At 38.4% G+C, this 14,837-nt stretch overlaps 1 pseudogene; it reads left to right on the top strand.

Moving 5' to 3' along the window:
- The window catches only part of LOC102477880 (glucosamine-6-phosphate isomerase 2-like), a 20,519-nt pseudogene extending 8,403 nt beyond the window's left edge, over positions 1 to 12,116 (top strand).
- The last annotated feature ends 2,721 nt before the right edge of the window (positions 12,117 to 14,837 follow it).

Raw genomic sequence — 14,837 nt, 5'->3', positions numbered from 1 at the left:
TGCCGAGTTTTGAACATATTAATAGTATCTTTTAGTATACCTGGCCCTGGTACACCCATCCTTTCCCAGAAATTCTCTATCTCGTCATCTTCAATTCTGAAACTGTTATACTCTACCTTTATTATTACATACTTATTCCAGTTCCCCAAAAAATTAGAAAGAAAGAACCTCTTTGTTTATTGTGAAGTGAAGCCATATAGAAAAATAAATGAAAGCCCAACTTCCCCTCCAAAAAACGTACATGTACAGATCAATAAATCATTAAACACCCATGTAACTGTCAGTAGGATCGAACAATCTAGAAGCCTTGTTGTAGACCCTGGATTACATCTTCAGTATGAGTTCTATCAGAATTGTTCAGTTTTGCTTTTAATTTTTTTTAATTTGATTTACTTAAACACGAGATCCATTATTTTATGTGTAAATTGTGCTTTAATCTTATGTTTATGAGTTCCATTTAAATGATCCTACATCAAGGCCATTTGTTCACTTTTTGACTGAGTACTATCCTATTGTTTAAATATACCACAATGTAATTACCCATTCTAGAAGGGTCTGCTGACATTTGGGTTGATTCCAGGCCTGAGTTGTTATAAATAATACTTCATTAGCATTGCTTTACATTATTTCTTGATGCAAATACGCATGTATGTCTCTTGGGTATGCATTAGGTAAAAGTTAAATTGTGAATCTTAGGAAATGTTTACATCTAAATTTAGTGGTTAATACCTAACTCGGTCTAAAAGGTGTATACATTTACATTTGTTTCAAAATTTCTTTATCTTCCTATTGACACTGAACTTTTCTCTAAGTTACGTTTTTTACCACTTATAATTTGTACCTTGATCATTTTAATTATAGAATCATTTATTTTAAGAGTCACAAAGAAGTTTGCAAATCAAGTGGCTGCAACCTTTATCCTGTGTGTGGGGAACACAAACTTTAAGGAGAAAAGAAAATTTCCGTGAGTAGATCTCTTGAGTAAGCAGGTTTTATCTTTCGAGCCAGATTTTATTATTCTTGCATTTCTTCATATTATTCTTGCTTTTAGTACCTGCGGGAAGTATTATTTAAGGACATTATGTGTGTTCAACATCAAGTTATTTTTTCTGTGGGACTTTTTATTCACTGTGAAATGAGAAGATCCTTCTGGATTGAAACTAACACATAAATGTACCTTTACAAGCCTATATTTCAGATATTATCCTACTCTTAATCTCCAATTTTATATGTTCAACACCATTTAGATTGTTTGGTGTATGACTTTTTTAGGCTTTTCGGTGGCATTTTAAAAATTGCCTACCGATTCTTCTACATTGTGAAAATTCCAAATTGTGGGACAAACAGCTCTAACTCTTTTCTTCAAATTTGTTTCTTCTTTGTACATTTTGTAATGTGCTTATGTCAACTATGGAAAAATAATAAAATAAATTTTTTAAGAAGTGGTTTAATACTTATTGAATTAAGAACAGTTGAAATGTGGTTTCAATGCTGAGAATATCTATTAATACAAGGACAATTCAGCTTAAACACAAGAAAACTAACTTTAGATCTTATTTTCACATTAGAATTAGATATTTTAGGAAAATAACTATTGAGAAAAACTTGCTTTTTGTTGTTTTCTATTTATGGCACATTTTTTTTTTCTTACTTCCACTAGAACTCATAATCCCTCTGAATTGAAGACAGCAATCATTGAGCAATCAACAGAGGAATGACTACTGGACACAAAACGTTACGAAGAAACTCACTGTTACAAGCATCATGTCCTATAATAATGAGGGAGAAGTCAGATGTTCAAAAAGATATCAGTGGGGTTTCAGTGCATGTAGAAAGTTTTAAAGTCATCCATTTCATCCTCATACAAAGCAAAACAAAACAAACAAAAAACAACACTGGATAAATTAAAAACCAATGTCCTTGCTTAGACCCATCAGAGATTCTAGGCTGCAGGGTAAACCATCACCTTGAAATCTGGAGAGACAGGTGAATAGATAATCACATCTGAGATTAGCTTATCTGGAAGCCACTATGCCATAAACTGGTACATAAATGATAATGTTGACAAGTTGCTGGAAGCTGAATGTAGACAAATGTAAGAGTAAAAATTCCTGGGGACCACAGTCTTGGGGTCCCTAACACTCTTGGGAACCAGCAGTTAGCGTAATGGCTATGTCGCTGGACTCCCACGTAGTCGGCCGCGGTTCGCGTCCCGGACCCAGTGGTTTAAAACTCACGCTGGGCGCGTGTGCGTGCGTGCCCAAGATCCTGAGAGGAGAATGGAGGAGAAGGGATTGCGGCGTGACCATCCCCCCGGGGGGTGATTTCTCACTTTCTGTCTCTATGTCTCTCTCTGTCTGGCGAGTGCACGCGCCCTATAGCGAAAATCTCTTGTGGGTCTCTCATTTTTTTACCTGTGGGTATCCCACCAGTTTCCCCTGGTGAAGAGCTGAAGAAATACCTCCTTTCTCTGAAAAGGAGAAAAAGGAGGTAACTATTCTGAAATACTGGACTGATCTCCAAGGAAAAAGACTTACTGAAGTGTTTTCTTTCATGGATGAAGGGCAGTTAAACACCTTCGGATGGACTCCTCTCGCCCCTGTCTCATAGAAGGAAGGAGAAATCCAAAAGTAAGAAACACCAGTGATGGCCGTAGTCCAAGTCTCACACTAAGGTCTCATAACTTGTTTCACACTGAAGACTGAGATGTAATCATGAGATTACAGAATGTTCTCCTCACTGCAAAGGGGTACATTCCTCAAAGAGGTAGAACAGTTCTTAATGCACAGAGTACCACAATATGTAGCGCAAATGCTGTCAGTTTGGAAAGAGGCTTCCACTCTGGGAACACAGTCTGAGCAGCACTATCAGACAGCTTGATTGAACTGACATTTGCAGACTTCTCCATCCAGCAACAGCAGAACATATATTCTTCTCAAGGTCATATGGCACATTCACTCAGGTGTGCCACATTCTGGGACATAAAACACAGTGCAACAAATGCAGAACATAGAAATTCTCCAGAATACATTTTTATTCTGGGGTGGAATGAAACTAGAGACTAGTAACAACAACAACAAAATATTCAAATACTTGACTATTAATATTTCTAAGTAACACATGAATCAAAGATGAGGTCTCAAGGAAAACAACATTTTAACTAAATGAAAGTAAGAACATAGCCTACCAAAATTGCTAGAATGTGATGAATGTAATCCCTAGAAAGAAAGCAATGTTGGGGACAGCAGGTGGCATGGTAGTTAAGGCACTGGACTTGCAAATAGCCAGGCACGGTTTGAGTCTCACATCTGGCCACTTGCTCTCTCACTTTCTCTCTCTCTGGTGAGTGTGCATGCTCTGTAGCAAATTAAAAACAATAGTAAAATAAAATAAATAAGTCTTTTTTTTTTTCTTAAAGAAAGCTTATGTTATAGTATGGGTGAGAGTTGAGCTGTGTTGTGTGAAATCTTTGTTTTTTTTTTGTCTAGATCTTTGAGATTAAAGACCTGTCCTGAGATGTGAAATAAAAAACCACAAATACTTATAAAGTAGAAAAAGGCAGTTTTAATTTAAAAGTGAGGATTTTTAGTAGAAAGAAATATGCCCCCATGTCTGAAAGGCATGTAGGTGGCAGCTGCCAGAGAATAACACTGTACTGGATATGCAGTTAGGTGTTGTATTTATTCTAAGAGTTGGTAATGGATATTTAGCAGGGGAAGGTCTATCATAGTATCTGGCTTATTTGTTTGGAATTTGCAGTCTTTTTCCTGCACTTGAGCATCTCTCTTTCAGGCAGGGAATTTAATTACTTAATCATACATGCCCAGTGGTAACTTAGAAGGTATGAGTATCCACAGATAGATGAACTTTCTGATTAGTTTATTGCCCCAGTGAGAATCAGAATGTTGACCAAATATCTTCTTGAGTTCAGGTACTGAAAAAGAGAAATGAGATCTGCCTCACTTTCCCAGGCTAGCAGGTGGGTGGAGGGAAAGTTTTTTAGAGTTCTCGCTTCACATGGATCCTGAACTTCAGCTGTGAAATACTGCTTTAAGGGACTTAAAATGAAGATTTTCTGCTGAGACTTCCCCCTCCACACTCATTTCTAGTGGGTAGTACTTCTTATCTCCTTTTCTCCATTTCTCTCTCTCTCTGTCTCACTGTGTCTTTTAATTTATTTTATTTTATTTTTCTTTAAGGTAAAGTATTGTCTGGGCTCTCAAGCCCCTTATTTATTGTGCTAATTGTGCCTTTCCCAATTCTATTTATGAAAGGCACAAATCCAGGCACATCTTCACATGGATCCTGAACTTCAGCTGTGAAAAAACACTTTCGCACAGTGCTTGCGTGCTGAGTGGTTTTTGATTTTTACTTTTTTAAAAATTAAAATATAAAGGTTTTTATATTATCTTTTATCTTCTTTTTATTTTATATTTTCCTCTTCTTTTCACTAATTCTTTTCCTTTTTCTTTATCTTTATTCATTGGCTTCTCAGCTCCTACACACTAAGTGTCTAGACAGGTCCAAGTGAACAGGCTATAAACATCTGAATACGATTAGGGACAGAATATTCCTCTATTCCCACTGATTGTGATGCACAAAGAGTGAAAACAGAACAGAAGAGAGATTGCAGATCACCTTGTCCTGCATGCTTCTGAATGCTCAGATTGAACATCAAGAATTAGGAAGAAATGCACCATTCATCAGATGACTAGAAATCACCACAGGGTCACAAGAAATATGGAAAAACAAGAAAATACCTCTCCTCCAAGGAAAAATAATAACTCCTCTTCATCCTGAGGCAGTACAATGAAATTCATGGCTATGTCAGATAAAGATTTAGAATTTTCTTTTTTTTTTTTTACCACACAGGAAGATAATCTTTATTTTATTTTAACTAGAAACAGCAGATAGCAAGTTCACGAGGTATGATTTAATCTTTTTTTTTTCTTTGTAATCAGGCTTCAACAATAACAAAAAAAAAAAAAAGAAAGAAAAAAGAAAAAGAAAGAAACAAGCCTTAACTGCACAGATATCTTGGGCACTATTATAATCCTTAAGAACATAAAAGCCAGCAGCATAAAGTAACATAAATGTGACGACTGAGAATTCCTGATGGGCCAAAAATACAGATCACTGCAGAAAACTCTATTCTATTTTCCTAACATTCTTCTTAAACATTGACAATTATTATTCAGCAAAATATCAAACATGTGCATAGTATTCTTATAAGAATACTGCCTTAATATTGCCAATATTAATACCAAGCTTTTCTTCCCCCACCAAATGCAATGAATCATGAGTCTACTTTGTACGTATTAGTGTTTGTTAGGGGTAATGTGCAAAATTGGGTTTGTTTTCAAGGTTAAATAGTAGATTGACTTCGCATTTGGTGGTCAGCTGTGTACCCTAATTTTCCATCTTTTTTTTTCTTAACTACATTTCATAAGCCCTGAGATATTAAGTAACCTGCTAATGATTATACAGTTTTAACTTATACTTTACTCCACTCAATTTGAACCCCACATAATAGGTATGTGGATGGTGATAACTGAAGCAATAATAATATTTACTACCTATATAGTTAAGACTACTAATAAGGCCTTTAACTAAGAGTTGCATATTTTATACATTATTAACTTGCTAGGAGCAACTCTTAAAATTACATTTATAATTCAGTCAGCAATAAGTGCTTTTCATTTTGTTTACTTCTACATGACTAACCAGATTTTTTTTTTTTTGTAAAACAACTTTTTTCCTTCCCCATACATAAATGCTAGTTTTCCACCTGAACAGTTGTCAAAAGGAAACTAGCATTTGGATAGCATGGTGATGATAACTGCATTACCTAGCAGAGACATATGCTCATAACAGGCATTCAATATGCTTGAGGACAAAATAAATCTGGTAACCTGAATTTTGTAGTTAAGCAAAATTAGGTACAGTGTATGTTGAACAGTGTATGATTCAAACAACTGCCTTACAATTCACTCATTCCATGTGGAACAAACACATTGAAGATTTAGAATTTTCATGGTGACAAAGCTCACAAAGATGGAAGAGAAGAGAGACAATGAACTGCTGAAGAGGGAGGGGAAAGAAGTTGATGAGCCAAGAGGTGAGGAAATTCTTGCAAGATCTAAAAGAGGAAATCCACACAATAAAAAAGAATCAAATGGACCTGTTAGAGATGAAGACTATCATACAGGAAGTCAAAACCTCCCTTGAAAGTATTAAAAGCAGACTAGATCATACAGAAAATTGAATCTCAAATGTTGAAGATAGAATCACTGACCTAAAAAATCCACCACAAAGACTGGAAAAATTGCCCCCCAAAATGAGAATAATATTCGAGAATAATATGTGGATAATTGGTATTCCAGAAAGGGAAGAGATTCATAAGGGTATTGACAATCTATTCCGTGAAATCCTGGAAGAAAATTTTCCAAACCTAGAGAAGCATTCAAAGATCTAGACCCAAGAAATACAAAGGACCCCACATAGAATCAACCCAAGAAAATCTTCTCCAAGACACTTTATAGCCAGATTGACCAAAATCACAGACAAAGACAAGATACTGAGATTGGCAAGAGAGAAACATCAAGTTACCCACAAAGGATATCCTATCAGGCTAACAGCAGATCTCTCATCAGAAACAATGAAAGTGAGGAAAGAATGGGAAAATATATTCAAAGTGTTAAGGGAAAAGCAATTTCAACCAAGAATACTATACCTGGCAAGATTATCCTTCATATGGGAATCAAAGACAAGAATATTCTCAGATAAATAAAACCAGAAAGAATTTACCAACACTAGACCAGATCTCTAAGAAGTTCTTCAGGGAGTGCTATACAAGGAAAATAAAATACAGTCACCCAGAAATAAAGAATTCAACTTAATTGTGGGGACAAGTCTGGAGTTGAATATTATATCCCAGAATGTTACGGGGAAGATTGGACCACAACAGAAGAATAGATTAAGTACATGAGACTGAGCTGGTGAAATAGAATTTTATGGATTTTGACTAAAACATTGCTGATTTTCTTCTAGTCTTTGTTTTCCATTTTTAAGAACTTTTGTCCTTTCTTGAGCTGCTGATTGGTTCATATGCCTACTATTTGAACAGAATTGTAATCTGTTCCCTGGCTTTAAGTTTTAAGCAAAGTTCTTAGCATTTCTCAGATTTATTAAAGCTAAAACTGCTTTTCTTGAAATTAAAAAATATAGTAAAAATACATAATTAAAAAAAAAGCTATAACCGTTAGTGCTGGTCACCAAATACAGAAGATGGCATATCTGTGGCCTCTTGAAGTTAAGTGTGTTATGTGATTTCTCTTGACCAATAAATATATGTAGTACTGGCAAACATGTAAGAGCTGGGGCTTGATTCACTTTGTTTCCCCCCTTTGCCAGTTGCAGATGTTGGCTTCTCTGTCATCTCAGCCCTTAGGTAACAGTGGCAGGCAGTGTGAGTTGGAATGTGAAGGGTAGAGTGAGAATGGATAGGGACAATAGACAAAAACAAAACAAAACAAAACAAAAAAAAACACTTTTTCTTTTAGAGAGGTCCTAATTTCTAGTCTATACATGACTGAAAGTTACAGAATATTATATTTCTTATGTTTAACTGAATTATGTGTCATGTACATTGTAGACTGCATAGAATTTGAGGGAGAACCTTGTAAATGATGTTCTAACATATTTTTCTATGACAGAATCATTACCCGTTCCAAAGCACTGGTTTATAAACACATATTTTCAACTTTGGGGAAAAAAAAAAGAGTTCTCATGAAGGATCTGGTTACAACTCCTTATAAGTCATGACTGATGTGACAGATGTCTCTGTTATGTTTTGGGCTTCTTTCTAGTTAACTGCCTATCACAGCATTTATAGTTTAAATAACATATTATATAGTGTATATTTTACAAAGGAATAAAAATTCATGATCAATTATGGATCATCCTAACACTTTTAGGAACTAGGTGAAGAATAACAATTTCAACCTAAAGCAAATAAGGGAAATAAATAATAAAAATCAGAGCAAAAAAATCAATGAAATAAAAACAGGTAACTAGTGAAAAATTTCAAAAGAATCATAGCCAGTTCTTTGAAAAGATAAATAAGTCTACATTTCTTGCCATTCCACAATCCCTTCTCCTCCCTTATCTTATTAGGATTTGGTGTATGTACACACACACATGTCCAGTGTGTTTTTCAAGCTGCCGGGACTGGGATTCAGACCACAGAGTCTGCCATGTGGAATCCAGGGCCTTAACTACCATAACCATCTACTGGCCCTAAGGAGTAAATTTTAATGTATGCAAATTAAAGAGAAAAAGGAAGCAGTGATATCTAGGAAGAAATGCAGACTGCACCAGGAAAATCGAACTGCATACAAATTTAGGCAATAACCATAGTGAAATGACTGTGTGTTCAAGGGGCCTGATGACCTAGGAATCTTTGGAATGAGTGGAGCCTGTCATTAAGGTCCAAGAAACAACATAGCACTGCTGTAAAGGTAGGTCATTTTCCTTAGTACTCCAACCTAGCAATTCTTTTGCTCATTTTCCTTTTTTTTTTTTTGGAGGGGTTTTTTTTTTTTTTTTTTTTTTTGTTTGTTTTCTGTAGAGTGCATGCGCTCGCCAGAAAGGCAGAGACAGAGAGACAGAAAGCGAGAAATTGCCCCCCCGCTTCCTCCATTTTCCTCTCGGGATCTTAGGCACACATGCATACATACCCTGTATGAGCTTAAGCCACCAGGTCTGGGACTCGAACCTCAGTCAACTACATGGAAGTCTAGCAACATAGCCATTATGCTAACCACTTGTCCCTCCAGCCTAGCAATTCTGAAACTACTGTACCTCTGTACTGGGATTGAACAATTAAGTGAACAGGTGGGGATCATGAAAGGCTGACCTGTCTCTGTAGGAATGAGATTTTTACTTATTTATTTATTTGTTGTGATTTTTTAAACAGGAATAAAGGTAGTTAGCATGATTCATGCAGTAGTTAATCAGAACCGGAAGGGGACCAGCCTTTGGTGTAATGACTATGTTGCTGGACTTTCTTGTAGTTGACCATGGTTTGAGTCCTGGACCCAGTGGCTTAAACTCACGCTGGGTGCGTGTGCATGCATGCCCAAGATCCTGAGAGGAGAATGGAGGAGAAGGGATTGTGGAGTGGCCATCCCCCCCTGGGGGGTGATTTCTCGCTTTCTATCTCTCTGTCTCTCTCTGTCTTTCTGGTGAGCACACGTGACCTATAGCAAAAGAAAAAAAAAAAAAGATTAAAAAAAAGAACTGGAGGTACCAATACATGCCAAGGTTTGGCTCAGTATAGATATATGTATTTACATATAAAATATTTATATACAGATCTGTGTGTGTATATATACATATTATATATGTTGTATAATATATATATACATACACAATAGATGCAAGGACCCCGCGATAGCTACAAACATACCAGGCACTCAAGTGTTCACTTTGAATCTCATTCTTCAGTGAAAGGCACCAGGGCCTCTTAGAGAAATGGCTGGTTCTAGGATGGAGACAGGAAATATACAAGATGAAGTGCTATAAAATGAGAAAGCTTTCCAAAAACAAACAAAACCAAGATTTATTGATGGCATTTGTGGGAGGAACTTAGAAGTCAGCTAAGACAGTTCCCAATGGCCAAAGCTGCAAGAAATTGAGCACAAAATAAATAAAGTCACGTCGAATTATAACCTGAAGTATAAAACAAATATCCACAAACTCATTTTGATTTATTCAATAAATAATTGAGCAAAGAAATAATTGGGAAAGAGGGACATTTCTGCTGAAGAAGAATTCTACATTAGTAATGTAGCTTCTTCAGCCCCAAGAAAGGGAAGAATACAACTGCACTCTTCAGGTGTAGCGAGCCCAGAGTTATTCTTTTCAGGTAGTTTAGTATGGGAAAGGGAAAACAAAAGGAAACTTTACAGAGAAAACTGACAGATACTACCTTGGCCAGATGATAAATCATGTTGCTAATTTATGTGCTTGATGCAATGTGATGAAAATGACATTTTCTCTCTGTGGCTTTCTTCCTGAAACTCATAACTCTAGTCTAATTATGACAAACAGCAGCAACAACAACAACAACAAAATCCTCACATTCTAATAATACAGCCTCCTATAAAATAATTGACCAGTACTTTCTCAAAACTGTCAAGGTCATCAAAAACAAGGGAAGCTGGACCAGCAAGTGGCATGGAGGTTAGGGCGGCTGGATCTCACATGATTGACTGAGTGGTTCAAGTCCCGGAACTGTTGGCTTGAAAATCACATAAGGTATGTGTGTATGTGTGCCTAAATCCAGAGAGGTGAATGGAGGTGAAGGGATTGTAATAATGGTCATTTCCTCTGGGAGGTGATTTCTCACTCCCCCCCCCTTCCCTCTCTTTTTCTCTGGTGAGTGTAAGCACCTTATAGCAAACTAACGAAGTAACAACAACAAAACATGGGAAGCTAGAGAAACTATCACTGCCAAGAGGAGTCTTAGCAGGCAGCAATGGGGTGTCCAGGGTGGGATCCTGGATCAGAAAAAGAACATTAAGCACAACTAAGAAAATTAGAACAGTGCATCAGCTCTAGTCAATGAAGCATCAGTATTGGTTTATTGAGTTTAACAAATATGTCACATCAATGTAAGGTGTTAACAATAGAGAAAACTGGGTCTGAGGGTTGGGGGTCTATGGGAACTCTCTGCACTATATTTTCAGTTTTCCTGTGAGACTGACTTTCGTAAAATTTAAAGTTTATTTTTGGGCCAGCAGGTGGCATGATAGTTAAAGCTCAGGACTCCCACATGGCTCCTAGTCCCAGCAGCTTGAAAATCACACCAGGTGTGTGTGCATATGTGCCCAAAATCCCAAGAGGAGAAGGGAGGGGAAGGAATTGCGGCCTGGCCCATCTCCTCAGGAAGTGATTTCCTACATTCTTGCTCTCTGTATCTCTCTGTCTCTCTCCTCTCCAACTAGTGCATGTTCCCCATGACAATAAAACTAAAAATAAATAAAGATGTTTAAAAAATGGTTATTAATGGCAATGCTGTACATTAGGAGAGAGTGAGACTTAGAGTCAGTGATACACATGCCAATCTGGTCTCTATGATTAACTTGATCTGTGACTTCGAACAAAACATTTCACCTCTATGGTTTCCATAGAGGGTATACTGAAAATAGAAATGCCCTAAATCATGTAACTTATAGTGACTACTGAATGAGATGTTGTATTACAGGCAGAAAGCAAGAAGTGGGCACTTTTCTGTACTACAAAAGGGATGTTCGAATCTGCAGTGGAGAAGTAACATTCTGAGAGTGGACTGGCCTTTTTCTGTAACATACTGAGAAAAAATGCATGTAACACATCTGACTTCTTGCCTTCTCCCTTCTCCAAAGTCCTCCTCTTAAGACTTTGTTTCTGTGGCATTTAGGGCTTTTCCCCTAATGCTATAGTCAAGTTTTTTTGTTTGTTTGTTTTTGTTTTGTTTGGAGCAGTTTTTGCTATAGGGCGCATGCGCTCACCAGACAGATAGAGAGAGACAGAGAGACAGAAAGCGAGAAATCAGCCCCCGGGAGGATGGCCACACCGCAATCCCTTCTCCTCCATTCTGTCGGGATCTTGGGCACACACGCACACGTGCCCGGCATGAGTTTTAAGCCACCGGGTCTAGGACTTGAACTGTGGCCGACTACATGGGAGTCCAGCGACATAGCCATTACACTAACTGCTGGTCCCAATAGTAAAGTTTTATTTAGGTTTTATTTATTTAAGGCTGCAACTCTGGCCACCTGGTACTGTTCTCTTTGAGAATGTCCAGTGTCCTGTAACCTGTGTGGACCACTTATTTCCAGGGTAGGCTGACCTTCCCCACTGAATCTTGCCCCAGGGGTCTGACGCCTCTCCTGAGCTCTGCTGAGACAAGCCTAAATCTTGCTGCACTTTGGGTTCCATGGTGGTGTGGTACTGGAACTCATCTTCGAGGCTACACAAACCAAGGCTTGGATTTCTATGGCAACTTCATCCTTCAACGCTTAATATTCCCTTCTAGTCAACCAGATGTCTTGCCTGCCTATTTCCTTTAAGTCTGAGAATTTCTGTCTCTTAGCAACAAGCTGTTGCCACCTATCTCCCTAAAATTAAGTTTAATAGACTGTGCTTTCTTCCAGCTACTGCACTGGGGATTGAGAAGAAAGAGAAAAAAGATAAAACCTAGAATCAGGATGTATCTGAGCAGTATCTTCTCAAAGAGAATGCCTGGCCCTCTTCCTAGTAGATAATGCCTAATAGAAAGAGCTTGGCAGCTGGGTCAGATTGGTTGCGTGTTTCATCTTATCTCTGGGAAAGCCTCCCACCCACCTGTTCTCTTAGTACAGATTTTTCACTCAAGATCAACAATAGCATCTCACTAACTCCAAAAGACTGCTTAACTTTCTGTCTTCCTTCTGAAATGCATCCCCTAGCCAAAGGATTTCTCTTTCCTTTTTACTTTCTGACAGGCCATCTTGAGCTGAAAGCTTCAACCAAAAGCCTTGACTCGTTGTGATTCTTAGTGCCAACATCAAGTCAACACCTGCTGGTGACAATGTTGAACTTAAACTGAGTCCTGTGCTCACAGAAGTCCCCTTCCTCTGCCTTTGCCTATTCCCAAATAAACCCACCTCTGTTCTTCCTCAGGATTCTCATAAAGCTCACATATGACCCCTCTGGGATCAGCAGGTGGCATAACAGTTACATCACTGAACTCCCATGTAGTTGGCTATGGTTTGGGTCCCAGACCCAGTGGCTTAAAACTTATGCCGGTTGCATGTATGTATTTGCCCAAAGTCCTGAGAGGAGAATGGAGGAGAAGAGATTGTGGCATGGCCATCCCCCGTGGGAGGGAATAATTTATCGCTTTCTATCTCTCTGTCTGTCTAGCAAGGGTATGCACCCTATAGCAAAAATCTCTCTTAAAAAAAAAAAAAAAAGACTTACATATGACTCATTTGCTTGCCTTAATCCCCAGGACATTTCTTTTTAAATTATAACTTTATTTTTGTAGCAGTTTCCTGAATGCAATCATATACTAATTGTTTGGTGTTATAAACAAGTCATAGGAGAATTTGCCTTAAACCCCAGAACATTTCTTTTTAAATTATAACTTTTTTTTTTGTAGCAGTTTCCTGAATGCAATCATATACTAATTGTTTGGTGTTATAAACAAGTCATAGGAGAATCCAAATGACTCTATACTGTAATCGGACTTGGAGCCCATTTTAAACATTAACCCTGGGTCGTCCTTAACTCTGAGTAGTCCTTTGCTTCTTTTACTTCCCTCAAAATGAACCATACAGAGTTTACCTTTCACCTCTCTCACAATGGAACTAATGCTTAACTAATAAAATTTAACAATAACCTTTTTGGGGACCAGCAGATGGCATAATGGTTACATTGCTGGATTCCCATGTGGACAACTGTGTTTCAAGTCCTGGACTGGTTGGCTTAAAACTCATGCCATGTGTGTGTTTGTGTGTGTGTGTGTGCCCAAAACTCCAAGAGGAGAGTGGAGAAGGGATTGTGGCATGGCCATCCCCCAGGGAGTGATTTCTCACTTTCTGTCTCCCTGTCTCCCTCTGTCTCTCTGGTGAGTGCATGTGCCCTATAGCAAAACTCTTTCTTAAAAATCTAAATAAATATAAATAAATAAATAGCCTTCGTAAGTTTTTGCAAATACTGGGCTATGGAAACGAGGGAGCAGCAGATGTCAAGAGTTTCCTCTTGCAGGACTGGCTGAGATTTTATCAACCTTAGTGCTGCAGAATGGCAGGTAAACCCTTGCTACTTTCCCTTATTATTTCCTTCCTTTAAGAACTTTGTGTGATGACTTGTAACATCACAGATGGTCTTGGGACACTAGTCTCCCATCCTCCTAAATGGCAGTTTTCCTGGATAAAGCAATCTTTCCTTTCCAATTCTCTCTCGAATTTGACTTTGGAGCAATGAGTAGCCAAACTTGGGTTTGGTAGTGGGGCAGTCACAGTCCAGTCTTTTTTTTTTTTTTGGAGAGATTTTTGCTATAGGGCTCATGTGCTCGCCAGACAGACAGACAGAAACATTAGAGACAGAAAGCGAGAAATCACCTCCCACGGGGGATGGGCATGCTGCAATCCCATCTCCTCCATTCTCCTCTCGGGATCTTGGGCACGCACGCACACACGCCCGGCATGAGTTTTAAGCCACCGGGTCCTGGACGTGAACTGCAGTCGGCTACGTGGGAGTCCAGCGACATACCCATTACGCTAACTGCTGGTTCCCAAAGTCCAGTCTTTCACACCAGCATCCTGAAGTTCTCCAACCTGGTTCCCCAGGGCAGCAGCATTGTTTGGCACATGACACAGTGCTTCGATCCAGTCCTCAGCCCAGAACAGTGGGGTTCTTATCTCCCTTTTTAATTAGCTGAATTTTAGAGTCTATGATGTCAGAACCCCCAATTTTAAGTAATATATTGACTTTAAACTTCCAGTTTTAAATTTTATATTGACTATAGGTTTTGAGATGCAAGGATAGAAACCAAAAGGTAAGTTGGCATAAGATACTTCTGAGTTTACCCTCAGGGATCCGAGACAGGGAAACCTCAGGATGCCGTCAGTGATCTGTTATGATTTCCTGACTGGCAGAGAGATGATCTCTTTCACACTCATGGAAATACATTAAGATCCCTTACATGAGAAAAGGCAAAGACTGCTTATCCAGGCTTGCCGTGGCAAGGGTAACAGCCACCACCATTGGCATTTGGCCAAGACTCACAGGCAGGCAGAGGAGCA

Source organism: Tupaia chinensis, unplaced genomic scaffold, assembly GCF_000334495.1.
Source record: "Tupaia chinensis unplaced genomic scaffold, TupChi_1.0 Scaffold000294_2, whole genome shotgun sequence".
In the NCBI taxonomy this organism is placed as follows: domain Eukaryota; kingdom Metazoa; phylum Chordata; class Mammalia; order Scandentia; family Tupaiidae; genus Tupaia; species Tupaia belangeri.
This window is presented reverse-complemented; position numbering and strand designations above follow the sequence as displayed.